This window comes from Pteropus alecto, unplaced genomic scaffold (assembly GCF_000325575.1).
Source record: "Pteropus alecto unplaced genomic scaffold, ASM32557v1 scaffold28, whole genome shotgun sequence".
In the NCBI taxonomy this organism is placed as follows: domain Eukaryota; kingdom Metazoa; phylum Chordata; class Mammalia; order Chiroptera; family Pteropodidae; genus Pteropus; species Pteropus alecto.
The window spans coordinates 4,058,125-4,077,221 of record NW_006441063.1 but is presented as its reverse complement, the minus strand read 5'-3'; the positions used below and the strand labels follow the sequence as shown (position 1 = coordinate 4,077,221).

Genomic DNA, 19,097 nt, shown 5'->3' with positions numbered 1-19,097 from the left:
GATTATCCGAATTCAATGAGGTTAGGGCTTAGAGAGTGTACCTGTGTGGGTCCTGCAGGAAGCCAACTCTGAGATAATCAGGATTACAAGAGGTTTGGGGGAGGGGACGAGAAGTAATATCTGTGGAATGAGAGAGGAAGCAGATTGGGCAGAGAAAACCTTGAGCCTGAGATCCTGACTTAACACTTTTGAAAGGAAAGTGGGGAGGAAGCAGGTCAGGGTAAATCTCAGACCAAAATGCAGATCTGATAAAGTCTCAGCCAATCTAAGAGGTAGCTTCAGAGTAAAGATTACTCCTTAAAGGAGTCTTACATTGGGTAGGACTACATTGGGCAGTGCCTTGCCCCACACAGTCAATTACTTGGTGAGGGCTTCCTGGGAAACATGCATTGCCCCACCCACACACCCAAAGTTGAAGTGCATTCTGAAGGTGATATAGCTGGAGGCTGCCACCTAACTTTACTCATTGCTGAACAACAGTTTCTTTCTTGAAGGAAAATCTGAGCAGTGCACCTGAGGCTGACAAAGAGAGTTATGATATCATATACATACCCCCAATATGTTTTTATTACAATAAGAGTTTTTTCCTATTTTTTTATGCCTTACATAATTTAAAATTTTATAATTTATTTTTTGCTTGTTTATTTTTTAAATTTTAGTTTCAAATATATAGTACATTGGTTAGACATCTATATAATTAGTAAAATGATCCCCCAATTGCTTCCTCCCTCCTCTGACCCTCCACCTAGCCAATGTATTAATGCTAATTGCAATCCTTATGTTGTGCTTCCCATCCCCGTGACCATCTATCAGCTACTAATTTGTACTTCTTTAACCCTTCACCCCATTCTCCCAGCCCTCCAAACACCCCTCCCCTCTGTCTATCACCAAATTGTTCACTATATTTGTGAGTCTGTTTTTGATTATTTCTTTTTATTCCTTAAATTCCACAAAGTGAAATCATATAGTGTTTACCTTTCTCTGTCTGACTTAAATACTTTCTAGGTTCATCAAAACAATATAATTTAAAGCTTTTATATCTTTTCTTGAATATATTACCAAATTCTTGAGTTGTTAATTTTAAATAAATTATAAATTGTAGTAAAGGATTTTACTATTTTTTAAGATACGTATATTTAAAAGTTGATTTACTTTACTTTTAGAGGCAATTAAGTTAATATTCATTCTTATGTTCCCAAATATAACAATAAAGTTGGCACTAAAAATACTGAGTTCTCTAACTATAAAATTTTACTCATATTTTGCATTAAATTAAAATTCATAATTTTGAAATCATATTTGTGTTATTGCAAGCACATGTTAGGCACAAAAATAGGATTCTCTTTAATTTTCAGATTCTTTGAGGATAAGCATTGTAACTCTTGCTAAGATGCTCTGTACTGCCCAGTTGTAATGAATGATGGATCACCTCATGTTTCTTGAATGTGACAAAAGATTATTTAAAATACACCTTTTACATCAGTGAGATATATAAAACATTCATTGAAATTGAAATATATTTTTTGCATATCTTTTTTACTGAATTCAGGAAGATGATAGACTATGTTTTTAATTACTCCGTGATATAAAGTTAGTTGTAATCAAAACAAGCCATGGACGTTAGAAATGAAGGCCATAATCTATTCATCATGATAGTAAACCAAAGGATATTCTCTCATGTATATTTTTACAAAGATATATGGATAGACAGACTGAGTTGTGTAGATATATTCTGGAATTTCAAATCCACCTGAAGATATTTTAAAATATATAAATATTGGTTACCTCAATAATCTAAGGATTTAAATAAATTAATCTCCACATAAATGTCAGTCATAGTTATTATGTAACTAACTTTGGTATTCTGCAGCCAAAAATATGGATAGCAAAAAAGAAGTTCATTTATTTAACATCTAAATTTACTGCATTTTATCGAGTATTTTTCCAGCATTTTACTGTAAAAATTTTCAAACATACAAGAAAGTGGGAAGAATTGTAGTTGACACTCACCACCTAGATTCTATTAATGACACTTAATTTCACTTGCTTTATTATATTTATCTATCCAACTATCCATTTCTCTGTCCTTGCATCAGTCCAAATTATTTTTAATGCATTTGAAAGTACATTGTATATACATCAGTGTATTTTCCCTAAAATACACTAGAATCAATTGAGTTTGATATTGGGTCGTACTATTTTCTTTTGAGATAAAATTTCTATATAATGCAAATGTCTTGAATATACCACTCCAGTGGTTTCCACAAATGCACAAATCTGTACAACCAGAATCCAGAATGTTAATTTTACCTCATGAATTTATCTCATGTGCCCCTACCACTTCTCAATCTCAATACTCCACAGGAAAATAGTGTTCTCTTTTTTTTCTCACCATAGTTGACTTTTGCCTACTCTAGAAATTCATTTGAATAGAATCATACATAATCTTTCATGTAAGGCTTTCTTCATTTAGCATTTTTTTTCAGATTCATCCACATTGTTATTTGTTTCAGTGGTTCATTCCTTTTTATTGTTGAGTAATATCTCATTGTATGAAGATACCTCAGTTTATTATCTATTGTCTTACTGCCAGACACCTGTGTTTCTAATTTCAGCCTGATATGAACCTTCTTGTACTAGTCTTTTTTGTACATACTTGTTTTTATTTTTCTTGAGTAAATACTGATGAGGAAAATTGTTGGGTTATGGAGTAGGCATATGACTCATTTTGGAAAATACTTCCAGATTTTTCTCTGAAGTAGTTGTATAGGGTTTCACTCCCACCAACAATTTATGAATGTTCCAATGGCTCTATATCTTTGCTAACATTTGGTGGTGTCAGCTTTTTCAATTTTGGCCAAACTGGTGGGTGTGCTTTGTTAGCTAATTGTGGTTTTATTTTGCGTTTATCTAATGACTAATGTTGGACACATCATCATGTGCTTATTGGATTTGTATCTCTTCCTTTGTAAGGGTTATACTCAATTTTTTTGTTCATTTTTAAGTTCCTTTTTTCTTTTTTTTGTTCAGTTCTAGAAATCTGTATGTATGCTCATATCAATATTTTTGCAAGATATATGTTTTGTAAAATTTCCAGCCTGAATATTGTTCACTAATTTTCTAATGATATCTTTTGATGTACAAAAGTTTAAAACTTTTTATGAAGTTAATTTATGGTTATTGCTTTTTTTGTTGTGTTAGAAATCTTTGCCTATCCCCAAGTCACAATGATATTCTGAATTCACATAAAAGATTTATGGTTTTACTTTTTGCATTTAAGTTTATGTTCCATCTCAAATTAATTTTTGTTTATGCTATGGGGCAAGAATGGAGTTTCATTTCTTTGCATATGAACACCTAACCAGGTGCAGGAACAACCTTCCAGCATTATTCATGGAAAAATCTTGTTCCCAGTGGATTGCCTTGTATACTTTGTCAAATATTAAATGACCATACAAGTGTGGGGACATTTCTGGGCTCTCTATTCAATTCTATTGATATTTTAATTGATCTTTATGCCATACTGTTTTGATTACTATGACATTACAGTAGGTCTTAAAAGTCAGTTATTGTAAGTCCTCTAACTTTTTCCTTTTCAAAATTGCTTTGGATAATCTAGATTCTTCCTTTGTATTTCCACATGCCTTTATTTTTCTATATGCATTTTGCTGTCAATTTGACTATTTTTTTAAAAATCTGCTGGGATTGTGATTGGGAGTGTGTTGGTTCTAAAATCAAAATTGGGGAAACTAAATCTTAACATTTTGAGTTTTCCAATCCATGAACATGGTACATCTTTCCATTTAGTTAAGTCTTGCTTAATTTCAATTAGCACTGTTTTGTAGTTTATAATAAAGATATCTTGCATATTTTTGTCGAATTTTTCCTGCTTATTTTATACTTTCTGAAGTTATTGTTAATCAAATTGTTTTTAAATCTTATTTTCCAATTGTGAACTAGCATATAAAACATAATTGACTTTTTATTATTTAATTTCCAAATATATGAATTTTATCTAGATATATGTATTCTTAATTTAATTTCATCGTAGTCAGACCACATACTCTGTATGATTTCAATTCTTTTAAGTTTATTGACCATGTTTTTATGGCCTATCATATGATCTCTCATGCTATTTTATGTTTACCAAGATTTTTTGAGAAGATACAAAGGAAATATAAAAATTAAACCCTTCTTTCTTGCAGTTTACCAACCACATAGGAGTTAAAAATGTAAACACATGGAGCAATATGAGAAAGTCAGAATAAACTAAAATTATATCATCAGTATAGATTAAACACATATATGATGAAAAGTCCTAAAAGAAAGGGTTTGTCAGAGTAGGGGTTTGATCAGGGGTGTACACCTAAACTCTTTCTGGACAGAAATGTTTGAACCAATTCTTGAAAGAGGTGTTGGGCATAAACTATCAGATTGGAAGTTGGAGAACTAATAAGTAAAATGATCGTTAACACAAGGGATTAAAAATAACCTGGCAAGTCATGAGCAGAAGACAGCATGGAATTTTCTTATTTCTTTTTTTTCCCCTGAGAATTTTTCTTGATTTGGTATTTGTCAGACATTGTGATTAATGTTAGAGCTACAGTGTCCCTCTCTTCAAAGAGATCTCAGTGAAGAGGAAGAGTCAGCAATAAATTCATTAAGGCATAAGCCTTAAGAATAAGGATGATGCAAGTACTAGGATTGCAAGGGGAGTGGCAATAACTAATTTATTTTGCATGGAGTGGTACTAGGAAGACCTTACACAGTGGGTGTCTTTTGAGCTCGTCTTTAAGAATGTTTCTGCTATACAGAGAGAAAAGAAAAGCCCCAGCAGCATGAAAGTATAAGGCAAATATAGAAAGTAGCTTAGGATATATATGATAGATAGGGGAATGAGTTTACAAAGATGCATTAGAGCCAGATAATTAGTAGAATATTTTTGCTTAAGGAGTTTGTATTTTATGTTAAAGTGGATTAGAGTCATAAAATATTTTTAATAAATACAATGGTTTGATCATATTTGTGTTTATAAAGATATCTGGCAGAATTGAGAAGGGTGGATTGGAATTGAGAGAAACTAAAGACAGGGAAATTAGTTGAGAGATCATGTTATAGATCAGGTGATTGATGATGAATCTGAAGTGAGGCAGGAAAGAGGAATTAACATGTAAGACATGTACAAGGTAGAATGATTCAACAATTGAGGATAGAGAAGAAGTCATGAGTGACTACCACGTCTAATGTGTGTTATAGGGCTGCATAATGGTTTCATTCAGAAAGAAGGAAAATGCAGGAGGAAAGGCACAGCTTGGAAGAAAAATTGAGTTTCCTCTCTTACAAACTGAGGAGGAATGATCCATTAGTCAGTTGTAACTATAGATATGAAGATTAGGAGAAGGGCGAGGACTAGAGATTTGATTTGCAGGTCATTAATATTTACTTAACATCAGTGAGACAGAGAACTTAATCTACCCCCAACTGGTATGTCTTAGGAAGACTGGACTATTGAATGAGGATTAGGCTATGGTAACTTGTGAGGCACCTTCTGGGCCTTTGAGTAACTATTAAGAGGAAGGAAAAGTGTAAGAATATGGGATAACTAGGAGATGAGGTGCTAATGAAGTAGACATTTGGAATACAAACTGACAGTTTGGTTCTTAAATTTGCCTTATTTCTTAAACAAGAGACATAGTGTAAAAAAGTAATTGGAGGAAAATTAAGCTCATATTATGTATTAATTAGAACATTTTTGGGTTTGTGCTAGAGAAAACAATATTAGTTAGCTCCAGTCAAATAAGAGTTTTTAACAATGCAATGGTACCTCACAGAAGCCCTGGGAAAGAATGCTACTGTTACCAGGAGACAGATTGAGTATTTAGGCTCAGCTCTGCTTTGTCTACCTCTTTTCTCTTTCTGTCTCTTCTCTCTCTTCCATCCCCCTCAGACTTGTTTTATTCTTACTTCTCCTGATACCATAGCTCCTAAGTTGATATGTTATAGGCCCAGACACCCAGTGTTACCACTTCCCTCTTCCCATTCTAAATCTCCAGGGAAATTCTCCGATTGGCCCAACATGGATAAGTGTCTCCATCCAGATCTAATCAACAGTGTGTGTTTGTGTGTGTTTAGAGGGTCAATGGACTTTAGATCAATTAAATAATATATGGGGGTGGTATCCAGGCATCGGTATTTTTTTTTACAAGTGCTCCAGTTTGGGAACGAATGTCTTACACTCTGTCGTTTTTATGAAAATAAAGACTGTGGAGAGGATAATAATGCCCATGAGCTAATATCCAGAATCTGTGGAAGTATTATATGACATAGTAAAAGGGATTAAAGTTACAGATAGAATTAAGGTTGCTAATCAGCTGACCTTAAAATAAAGAGATTGTGTTTGGATTATCTGGATGGGCTCAAGGTAATCACAAGGGTCCTTAAATGTGATAGAGGTAGGCAGAATTGTCAGTGTATTAGAATTTAATGTAATTACTGGCTTTGAAGATGGAAGGTGGCAATGAACCAAGGAAAGTGGCTGGTGTCTAGAATGTGGAATAGTCCAGAAAAAAGATTCTCCCTTAGAGCTTTCATAAAGGAACTCAACTCTGCTGACACCTTGATTTTATGACCCCTTTTAGATTTCTGACCTCTAGAGCTATAATAATTTGTATTGTATTAAGCCATTAAGTTTGTGGTAATTTTTTTTTTTTTTACAGCAGCCACAGGAAAGCAATACAGAAACATTATTAAGACTGGTTAATACTTGAATGTGTGTGTGTGTGTGTGTGTGTGTGTGTGAGAGAGAGAGAGAGAGAGAGAGAGAGAGAGAGAGAGAGAGAGAGAGAGAGAGAGAGAGAAAATGACAATTCTAAGGCTATATTCCTTAAATACAATTGTTCCATGGTGAATGTTTTGTTGTCTGTCCAGCTCTTTTCTCTTGAAAAAGCATCCCCCCCTCTACCCTCTGTTCTCATTATTTAGAAATTTTCTCTTCATTTTTTCTCCAACTACGTGGTTCCACTGGGGGTATCATTCTTACGCCACACATGCACTTTCTCTCCAAGAATGGTTACATTACTCAGTTTCATCCAATTGTGCTCTTTATCTGATATTATAGAAATTGGAACTGAGAGGAGAGGCACATTCTGTGTGGTAACAACTTGGTAAGTGTGAGCCCATAAATTGTCAGAGGCCATGTTCTAAGTCTACAAAACATGACTTTCAGAGGTTCTGAAAGAATTCTGACCCTGTCTGAGAGAGGCAGGGTTGAGAGGCTAACCTGGAATCTGAAGCATTTTGGTTGCTGGTTCCATCTATTCCTAAGGCCAATCATAGATTTAGCCTTTGGCAACTTGGGTTACACAATAACTTTCTCTTTTTGCTTAAGCCACTTCATTTTACTTTGGGTCACTTCAAACAAAATATCCTGACAAACTCAGACATAAAATAAGAAAATAAACCCAGTAATCAAATGAAAGTTAACAAACATATATACACAACTATTTAGGATGCAAAAATTATCTTTATTAACCCAGTTTTTTTTTTTAGCACCTTCTGTATGTGAAACAATTTGAAAACAAATGAATAAGACAAGGTCCTACTTCCTGGCACTTACAGATTCACTCATCATCCTCCAGCGTCTGTGTCTACATTTACCAATATACATTCCCTCTTGCAATTTGTCCTCACTATAATCCCCCTATGCTTCTTTGACAAATGTGAAATAGAAAAGAGTTCAGGAAAGCCTGATTTCCAAAATATACAAATGGAAGAACCGCAGAGGTTAATGGGAAGAAGTTTTGGATATTCAGCTCCCTTAGGACAATTACCAGGCCCTCCCCAAAAATGCTCCTTTAACAGTCAAAATACTTGCAGGGAAGGACTCTTGGTATGGCCCTCCGGCAATTCTTTTATTCTTAATAAGCTAAATGTTTCTCAATTCCATCATAACTAAAGTAAAAAAGAAGAATAAAGGAAAAATAATTTGGAATAAATCACTTTAGGCCCACAGGCCACTTTACTTCAGATTTACCCAGGCGTGTTTCTTTTAATAGCTGATCTGAAGGCATGTGAGATCCCACAGCTGACCAGATTCTAAACAGAAAATCATAGAACTTAAAACTAAGCATGCATGCAGCATGGAATAATAATCAAGTTAGGCTTCTTCAAATGCTAAATGTCAGAAAACCTGAAACCATTAGGGCAAAATCCACACAACAACACAGACTGAATATTCTGTTTCTCAGAGGGGCTTTTAGAAGGCTCAAATTCTAAGGTGGCTACCTAAAAAAGCAGGGTCAAAGATGAGTCTAATTTGACAACCTGTGTTCTTCCCAAGATATTCGGATGTTTTTTGAAGCCTATTTTAAAGGAAAAAAAAACCAGATTGTTGTCACCAAAAGTCCAGGAACAGCAGCTATAGAGCTTGTTCTCAGAGAAAGGGCTAAATTGTAATCTTGGGCAATGACTGGAAAGTCACCAACCACGTTCTGGGCTCGCATACAGAAAAGAAACAGGTTAACTAGGATGTCCTGTGAGTAAAAAATCTCCATGCCTCTCACCTCTGGAGGAATGAGGACTGCGCGCCGTAATAACAAATGCCATGGAGTGGGCGGGGGTGGGTGGGTAAGCAGTGGGGAGATAGGCATGCAAAAGAATGAAGGGCTGGCGAGGATCCAGAGTGGCTCCAAGGAAAGGCATGGTGGCCCTGGGGGCTGGCTAGCTTGGTTTGCCAAACCAGGCTTTCTGGAGGGTGACTGTGGGGGTGCACCGAGAGGCCTCGAGGAGTTCTCCGCTAGGGTTATAAACAGACCTCGAGAGTGGAGAGCTCCAGCAGAGAGAGTCCTGAGCGCTTGGTCTTCCGGACCGAGGCGGTGAAAGCCCCGCCCTTCTGTTTCCCACCCCGCCTGGCCCCGCCCCTCCTTTCTGAGCCTAGTCGCTTCCCACCGCCCTGCCCATTCGCTCTTGGCTTGGGGCTCCAACTGGGCTTGGCGGCATTGAAAGAGCGCAGGCGCAGCTGGCGGCTCGCAGTGCGCGGAGTAGCGGCGCGGGTGCTCGGTGAGTAAGGTGGCTGCGCAGGGCTAGCTGTTGAGGAACAAGGTTTCCGCCGAGCCTCCCGGGAGGACTCGGGGTGTGTACGGGTAACTTGTCGGAGGAGCCTTCAGTCCCGTAAGGAGAAATCCGCCAGGGAGGGCGAAGGGGGCCGCGCTGCCTAACAGTGTCCGACCCCCTGCCGCGTGGGGAGCGGAGTGCGTGGTGGCGTTAGCGGGTGAGGGTATGCGTGAGAGAAAAATTGAAGGAAAGGGCTAGTGAGGCTGGAAGTCCTTACTCAGGCTTGGCAAAACCCGGCGGCTCGCCAATGGCGTTGGAGGGTGTCCCAGCTTCAAGTTCAGTACCCTCCGCCTGGTGCCCCTAAGTGGCGTCCCGGGCCATCCCTTCCCCCGCAGAGTTGCCAGGAACGTTTTTTGTCGCGGGCAAAGGATTTGGGGCATACGGGCTGTCGCCCTAGGCTAGTGCCAAGATGGGCGTGATGTTCGTGTGACTTTCCTTCACCCGGCCCCGGAGAATGTGTCCGTCTTCTGGTCCATTGTGCTCATGGACATTTTAACAAAGGCTATGACTGTTTTCTAGGCAGCGGCGGGTGGCAGCTGTGGCAGGTCGGTGGATGGGGTGTCGTACGAGGTCCTGGTGTGTCCTGGGGGGCGGGGGAGCGGGTTGGGACAGGCGTGAGGGAAAGTGAAAGGATGACAACAACCTTGCCTCAGTTTTTTCCTTCTTCCTGGTCCACTGATTTTGATCAGTGGTAGGAACAAGCTTGAGAGATATGATTGGATATTAATTAGTGTGTGTGTGTATGTGTGTTCAGATCCTGGCTGCAGCTGTTGGTTTTGTAATTGGGCTGTTGATGTATTTAAGTATCCCTTCTGGAGAAATGTGAAAATAATGGTATTTAAGAGAAAATACTTGAAGTAAAGGGTGAACAGGTGGAGTGTCAAAATTTAGAGCTAAATTAATGTCTTGTGATAGTCATAGTATAAAGGAAGCCAGAATTTGAAGGATGTGAAGGTGCTCCAGTTAGGGTAAGTGAAAAGTTGATTAGGATGCTGTTGATTGTTTCAGCCAAGAGTGGATTATTGGAGAGGGTGGCGGTGGCGGCGGCGGCGGCGGTGCTGGTGTGTGTGTGTGTGTGTGTGTGTTTGTGTTTGCTGCTGCCAAGTTCTTGGGTAGACTCACTTTAGAACCCTTAAAAATGCTACTGGGAACAGGACAAGCAGAGACTCATGGACATGGACTATAGATTAGTGGTTACCAGAGGACAGGGGGTGGGGGAGGAAGGGAGAAGTAGACGGGGTAAAGGGGGTCGAATATAGAGGGATAGGGGGAGGGTGAAGTGGGTAAAGGGGTTCAAATGTATGATAGCTGAAGGAAACTGGACTTTGGGTGGTAAACACACAATAGAATATACAGATGTCAAATGATAATGTACACCTGAAAATTATATAATTGTATTAACCAATGTTACCCCAATAAACTTAATTTTTAAAAATATAAAAAAATAATATTGGGAATATAAAATGCTAGGGCAAATACTGTACTATTGAATAAGGTTCCAAGGCTTTTGTTTTCAAACTTACGATCTTTATGAAAAGTAATATGTGTTCTCAAGCATGGATGTTGGTATTTTTACTCATTTGTTTACCTTGATAGGACAAAAATTTAATTTCTTCCTCCTTTACCCCTTTCCTTTGATTGTGAATCATGTTTTATAAACATTTACTTTCAAATCTGAAGTGTATTTAAAGGCACAACCCCCCCCCAACCCAAGCATGAAGTGAACAGGATTTCTTCTTGTGTTATTGTCATTTTGCTCTTTCTTTTCCTGTTATTTTAAATTAAATACCTTGGTCATTACCAAGTTTAGGGAGGAAGTGTTAAGGACTTCTTTACACTTTTCCAGTGCCTAGTCAACTCCTGTTCATCCTTTCAGACTCGGCCTGATTCATTTCTTGGAAAAATTTGCCAACTCCCCTAGAAAGAGTTAATCACTCCCTTTTCTGTTAAACTGATACCACTGGCCTTATTTCTGTCATGCTACTAGAACCTTAGTCTTCTGTGTTACACCAATACCTAAGGCCGTTGGGTATGCACTAAGTGCCTAATAAATGCATTTAAATAGAAGTTAAAAATACTGTTAGAAAGATAATTCATATCATGTAAAGTTCATGGGATAATAGAATAAATTCATAATGCTGAAATTATATTTAATATTTAAGCATTATTTGGAATGTGGATAAGAAATAAGTATGGAAATATGTTCCTGTGTATTATTAGTATGTGCTTTATCCTAAAAGAGGTGCAAAATCTTCGCAGATATTGGCAAAATAGGCATTAGAAAAAGATCAACTTCAGATATTTAAACTAGTGAAAAGTTAACATGAAAAAGAATAATCATTTGTAGAAAGACACAAATAGGTTGCTGTTGGAATTTAGGAGTTTGCAAGTGAATTAAGTTGGGCAGACAGTATCCTCTGAAGGCTAATATAATATAACTAAAGAAACTGTAACCTATTAGACCAATTAGAGAGACTAATCAGTTGTATTACAGTCCTTATAAATCTTAAGGTGGTTTGAGCATTTGGCTAATGAGTCTCTTCATGTTATAGAGCCCTTGATAGGCTTGGCCTGACTATTTTTGCCAGACTGTCTTTGACATCTCTCTTAACTCCACCATGATCACTGGCCTTCCTGTTACCTCTGGCTCATAACAGGAATTATCTTGCTCCTTACCACTCACGCTCATCACTCCCACACCTACCTTTCACCCCCGAATGGATTCATTCATTGGAGAGAATATCATAAGCAAATGATCACTCAGTTTATAAGTGAATAGAATTGATACTTTAGTTTAAAAATTAGTCCAGGTTTCTATGCCAACAAAGCAGAGAACCTATCCTGGCTATTAGTAACTTCTATTTTTTTTATCCCCTTCTCACTTAATTTATTCCCTCTCCACCTGAATGTAAAAGCACTTTTATTTCATGTCACTTTTTAAAAAATGTGTTATATTTTTATTTTTTAATTAAAGTTGACATACAATATTATATTAGTTTTAAGTGTACAACATAGTGATTAGACATTCATATAACTTAAGAAGTGATCACCCTGATAAATCCAGTACCCATCTGACACCATACATAGTTTTTACAATACTACTGACTGTACTCTCCATGATGTGATACACATCCTCATGGCTGTTTTGTAACTACCAATTTGTACATCTTAATCCCCTCCCCTTTCCCCCTCCCCAATCTGGAAACAATCAAAGTACTCTTTGTATCTGTGAGCTCGTTTCTGTTTTGTTTGTTTATACCATTCTCTAGATTCCACATATAAGTGAAATCATATGACATTTGTCTTTCTCTGTCTGACTTACTCCATTCAACACAATACCCTCTAGGTCCATCCATGTCGTTGCAGATGGCAAGATTTCTTTTTTTTTTTTTTAATAGATGAATAATATTCCATTGTATATATGTACCACCTCTCCCTTATCCATTCATCCACTGATGGACACCCAGGTTGCCTCCATTGCAGCATATTGTAAATAATGCTGCAGTGAACATATGGATGTATATTTTTTCGAATTAGTCTTTTGGGTTTCTTCAGATAAATACCCAGAAGTAAGATAACTGGGTCCTTTTTTGTCTCTTGTTATAGCCTTTGTTTTAAAGTCTATGGATTACCACCCCAACTTTTTTATTTTCATTTCCATTTTCATGAAATACCTTTTTCTATCCCTTTATTTTCAGTATGTGAGTCTTTTGATCCGTAGTGAGTCTCTTGTAGGCAGCCTGTGTAAGGGTCTTTTTTTCTTATTCATTTAGTCACCCTATCTTTTGATTAAATCATTCAACCCATTCATATTCAAAGCAATTTTTTTTATTAGTAGTATTTATGCTTATAGCACCTGGTCTTCATAGATGGTCTCCCATCCAAGTACTAACCAGGCCTGACCCTGCTTAGCTTCCGAGATCAGACATCGGGCTTGTTCATGGTGGCATGGCCATAGACCATGGACCGTGGCTCCACTGGGGTGCAAACCCAGGACCTTCTGTGTGTAAAGCAGACTTGCTAACTGCTACACTATGGAACCACGTCCTCAAAGCAATTTTTGATATATATGTAGTTACTGCCATTTTGTCCATATTTTTTATCTTTTTTATTTTCTTCTTCCTCTTAAAGAAGTCCCTCTAACATTATTTTGTAATATTGGTTTGGTAGTGATGAACTCCTTTAGCTTTTTCTTGTCTGGGAAGCTCTTAATCTGTCCTTGGATTCTAAATGATAGCTTTGCTGGGTAGAGTAATCTTGGTTGTAGGTCCTCGCTTTTCAGCACTTTGATTGTAGGTCCTCGCTTTTTCAGTTTGTGCCAATCCCTGCTAGCCTGCAAAATTCTTGTCGAGAAATCGGCTGACAGTCTTATGGGGAGCTCCCTTGTAGGTAATAGAGGCTTTTCTCTTGTTGCTTTTAAGATTCTCTCTGTCTTTAACTTTTGGCACTTTAATTATGATGTGTCTTGATGTGGGTCATCTTGTTTGGGACTCTGCACTTCCTAGGCCTGCATGTGTATTTCCTTCGCCAGGTTAGGAAAGCTTTTCATCATTATTTCTTCAAATAAGTTTTCAATTCCTTGCTCTATCTCTGCTCATTCTGGTACCCCTATAGTGCAAATGTTGGTACACTTGATGTTGTCCCTGAGGCCCCTTAAACTATCCTCATTTTTTTTATTCTTTTTTTCTTATTGTTCTGATTGGGTGTTTTCTGCTACCTTATGTTCCAAATTGCTGATTTGATTCTCTGCTTCATCTAATCTACTGTCGATTTCCTCTAATGCATTCTTTATTTCAGTTATTGCATTCTTCACTTGTAACTGGTTCTTTTTTGTTTTCTATCTTCATTTTTATGTTTTCCATCTCTTTTTTAAAGTTCTCACTGAGTTCATCTACTCTTCTCTTAACGTTCATTGAACATATTTATAAGCAACGTTTTGAACTCTGCATCTGATGGATTGTCTGTCTCCATTTTGTTTAGTTCTTTGTCAGGAGCTTTGTTCTGTTCTTTCTTTTGGGATATGTTTCTTCGTCTCCCCATTTTGGCTGCCTTGTGTCTGTTTCTATGTATTAAGTAGGGCTGCTATATCTCCCAGTCTTAGTAGTGTGACCTTATGTAGTAGGCGTCTTATGGGGACCAGTGGTGCAGTCTCCCTGGTCAGCTAAGCTGGGTTCTCCAGGTGTGTCCCTTGTGTGGATTGTGTGTGCCCTCCTGTTGTATTCGAGTCTTCTTTGCTGTTTTCGTTTTATTGGGAGGTATTGACTCTCAGGCTGATTGGTTGTGAGGACTGATCGTGAATACAGTGGGAGAACTGTTGTTCAGGGACTCACCTTTGGAGCAGGATTTGCTTTAGCAGGGCTCTGGTGCCTGCCCTGTCTGCCCTTTGGGTATATCTTTTGTGGACGTTGATGCGTGGTGCTCTGGTGTGGTCTGAAGCTGGCCACTACTAGGTGTGTTAGTTCTGGGACCTCTTGGGAGGGTCTCTGTTGCAGGCCAAAGTCAACTGTTGCCTTCCCAGAGCCACTTGGTGTGAGTGACAAAGTGATCTTCAGATGGTTGCCACTTGTGCTGGGCTTGGAGGTGCCTGGGAGAGGCCAGCTGCCACTAGCGCTGGGCTTAGGGATGCTTAGTAAGAGTTATGGGGCACACCAAAGCCAGATGCTGCATGTTTGGGTTTTGTGAACCTTTGAGAGATTTTAGGAAAGTCTGCAGCATGAGCCAAGACCGGCCGTTTGTATGGAAAATACACTGGAAGTGTCTTGCATGGGCCCACATGTTGGATGGGATCTCAGGGAATCACCAGTGAGGACAACCTTTGTTACCCAGGTTAATGGAGGCTCAGATATGGCAACTGCCTGAGTCTGCATGCTGGATTGGGAGAGGACTCGACGAAGGAACAATGGCTTCCGCCAGCACTTCTGCCTGGGACAAAGCTGTTCCTCCAGCTCTCTCCCTGAAGCCAGATGATTCAGTTTCTCTCCGTGTTTTCCTAGCACCTTTCACACTGCTGTCCCAGAGTTGTAGCTCAGAGTGAGTGAGTCCTGCACAGGCCCTTTAAGAGGAACTCCTGGGACTCCAGCAGCCCTCCATCTCACTCAGCCACAGTTTCCAGTGGTTTTCACAGCCAGAAGTTGTGGAGATTTCTCAGTACTAGGGCTCCAGGCTGGGTATCCCAGTGTAAGTTTGGGACACCTCACTCCTCCAGGGTGACCTCCACAGCTAGATATCCCTCCTGATTTTCAACCACCACAAATGGGTGTGGGGGGCAGCCATTTTCATGTCTCCATCCCTCCTATCAGTCTTGATGTGGCTTCTTCTGTGTATCCTTAGTTACAGGACTTCTGCTCAGCTAGCTAGACTTCAGGCAATTCTCATTGATGGTAGTTCTGTAGCTTAGTTGTAATTTGCATATGGTCATGAGAGGAGGCCAGCACAGTATTTACCTACTTCACCATCTTGACAGGAACTCTCTCTCTTCATGTCACCTTTTAAAAACGTTCTATATTCTCTGTGGTTTTTAGACTCACTGGAAAAATAATCCAAACCACTGTGATTATAACTTCCTTCTTAAAACTTTCCTCACCTAGACTTCCGTATTTCTGGATGTTCGTCTACTTCTTTGACCAACCTCAGTCATTTCCACTGAGTTGTCTTAGGGTTCTGTCCAAGATTTTCTTTCCCACTCTGTCTATGCAGGAAACAATAATATATTGGTTAAGGGCATGGAATTTTTTCTCTTGGTGTCAGTTTCTTTATCTGTAAAATGAGAATTATAATACCTGATAAATGAGATCAGTTATATTAACAGCTTGTCATAATATCTAGTACATATTGCCCTAAAATAGTAACTATTTTTATTTGTAATTGCTGTTTCTTATGAGAAATAATTTCAGCAGCAATTAACTTCAAAATGTGTGGATGTATTGACATCTACCCTGTTTGAGTTCCTGTCCTGTATTTATAGATTCTTCTAATACATCTTCAACAAGTGTCTTAGTATAGTGGTTTCCAAACATCAACATGCACAATGATCATGAGAATTCACAGATCTCTGGGCCCTACCCCCAGGGATTCTGATGTCTGGGTTAGAGCCTGAGAATTTTCATTTCTAACGAGTTTCCAAATGATAGTGATGCTGCTGGCCCTTGGGTCACACTGAGTGGCACTGATCTAGATGGCATTGTGTTGCTGCAGATTCGCGGTTCCAAAATAAGGGGTATGAGAATCAGCAGTTGGAAGAAAATGTGAGGAGCCATAGGGAACTGTGACATAGCTATTTATTCTAGCAAAGACATGGCACTGCCTCACATGGTGGCAGCGCCTTTTTATATACAGGTTAAACAATAGTGGCACACTGCCAGGTAATGGAAGCCCGCCCATGTGTATGGGGCACATGGTTACATAAAGGAAGAAGTGCTGAGTTACTTCCGCTGGGAAGTTAGCTACGGATGTCAGGAGGGAGCCTGACTACGGCTATCTTTCTTTCTCTGCACAGACATTCAGACAGGTTGGCAGGGAGGGAGGGAGAGGAGACCAAAAGACCAAAAAGTTATTGAAGTTAAGAGTGTGCTTGAAGCTGGTTGTATCAGATATCATGTAAAGTTTGGAAAGGATAGATAACACAGTTGAATTTGGTGACCAAGAGCCTTTTTGTTTGTTTTTGGTGTGTGTCACATAGAGGGTTGATTTAATTGTATGCCTCAGCTGGTGGAATATTATCATTATGACCAAAAAAACATGTGACAGGTATTTGAGGTAATGGTTATTATCTGGGGTGTTCATTAGACGCTTAGGGAGCTGTTTTCACCAACACACTTATATTTAGTGTCCCTCTTGCCAATATAAACCCATCAAACCAAAATTTCAGTATGAAAATGGCATGAACAAATTCCAGGAGATTTTCATGGGTACCCTGGTTAAGAACCACTTCTTAGAGCAATGGTGGTCAGGATTTGGAAGCAGAAAAAAGAAACTAATTTGTGTCTTCTCTCCTTTTTTCTTAGCCTGGCTAGAGGTTTATCGATTTTACAGATCTTTTCAAAGAATCAGGTTTTGATTTTATTAATTTTTCTCTATTAATTTTAATTTCATTGTTTTTAATTTCATTGTTATCTGTTCTAATTTTTATTTCTTTTGATTATTTTGAATTAAATTTGCTCTTCTAGTTTTCTAAGGTGAAAGTTCAGGTTGTTGATCTTTAGATCTTCTTTTCTAATATATGCATTCAATGCTATAAATTTCCATCTAAGCACTGTTTTCACTTCATCCCTTAGTATTTGATAAGTAGTATTTTCATTTAGTTCAAAATATTTAGAAATTTCTTTTCAAAGTTCTTTGTTATTTAGGAGTTTAGTCCCCTTGTGTTTTGGGATTCTCCAGTTATCTTACTGATAATGATTTCTAGTTTAATTCTGTTGTGGTCTGAGAGTAGACATTATATGATTTCTGTCCTTTTTATTTTATTAAGGTGTATTTGATGTTCCAGAATGTGGTCTATCTTTGTGTGTATTCCATTGTTGGATGAAATAATCTATAGATATCAATTATATCCAGTTGACTGATGGTGCTGTTGAGTTCTATGTATTTACTGAATATATGCCTGCTGGATCTGTCCATTTCTGTCCATTTCAAGAGCGGTGTTAAAGTCTGTAATTAGGGGATTCATCTATTTCTTCTTTCAGTTCGATCAGTCTTTGCCTTGTATATTTTGATACTTTGCTCTTATATGCATACATATTAAGGATTGTTATGTCTTCTTGGAAAGTTGACTCCTTTATCATTAGGTGTTGACCATCTTTATCCCTGGTAACTTTCCTTGACCTGAAGTCTGCTCTGTCTGAAATTAATATAGCTATTCCTGCTTTCTCTTGATTAATTGTTAGCATAGTATGTCTTTCTCCATCCTTTTACTTTTAATCCATATGTGTCTATATTTAAAATCATTTTCTTGTAGATAACATATAATTGGGTTTTGTTTTTCATCCACTCTGACAATATCTGTCTTTGATATATTTAGACCATTAAAAGGGATTATTGATATAGTTGGATTAATATCTATCATATTTGTTTACTATTTTCTATTTGTCATCCTTGTTCTTTGTTCCTGTTTTTGTCTTCCACATTTTTTTCTGCCTTTTGTGGTTTTAACTGAACATTTTATATGATTCCATTTCTCATTTCTTAGCATATCAATTATGCTTTTTAAAACTTTTTTAATGATTGCCCTAGTGTTCACAAAATATATACTTCTGACTAATCAAATTCCATTTTGAAATAATGCCGTCCCACTTGGTGGGTAATGCAGGTATCTTATAATAATACAATATTTCAAATTCCTCCTTCCCATTCCTTATATCATTATTATCACTCATTTCACTTATACATACACATATATACATATGTGTGTATATATGTATATATGTACATATGTACATATGTACATATAGGTATATATATACACACATATACATACACACACACACACATATATGTGTGTGTGTGTGTGTGTGTGTGTGTGTGTGTATATATATATATATATAAAACGTTCATCATTGGAAACATTGTTGCTGATACTTTGAACAAACTGTTATCTTTTGGTTCAACTAAGAATAAGGAAAATCAGTTTTTAAATTTTGCCTTTAGTTTCATTTTTCAGTGCACTTCCTTTAATGTAGATCCAAATCTCTGACCTATATTATTTTCCTTCTCTTTGAAGAACTACTTTACCATATCTTGCTGGCAGATCCCATCATTGGAAACATTGTTGCTGATACTTTGAACAAACTGTTATCTTTTGGTTCAACTAAGAATAAGGAAAATCAGTTTTTAAATTTTGCCTTTAGTTTCATTTTTCAGTGCACTTCCTTTAATGTAGATCCAAATCTCTGACCTATATTATTTTCCTTCTCTTTGAAGAACTACTTTACCATATCTTGCTGGCAGATCCACTGGAAAAAGTTTCCTCATTTTTTGTTTGAGTATTTCTC

General features: G+C 37.7%; 1 protein-coding gene and 1 pseudogene across 3 annotated transcripts in view; one reads left to right on the top strand and one right to left on the bottom strand.

Annotated features, from left to right (window-relative positions):
• Positions 1-8,955: 8,955 nt before the first annotated feature.
• Positions 8,956-19,097, top strand: part of PRRG1 (proline rich and Gla domain 1) — an 87,322-nt gene continuing 77,180 nt past the window's right edge. Inside the window, exon 1 of one of the 3 annotated variants that reach the window (XM_006918267.3) lies at positions 8,956-9,057. The gene's annotated coding sequence lies outside the window, so the exon portion shown is untranslated. Of the gene's footprint in view, positions 9,169-19,097 lie in introns of all 3 variants that reach the window. The other 2 variants (XM_015594379.2, XM_025051327.1) reach the window with 2 other exon arrangements.
• Positions 12,956-13,071, bottom strand: LOC112484936 (annotated as a pseudogene).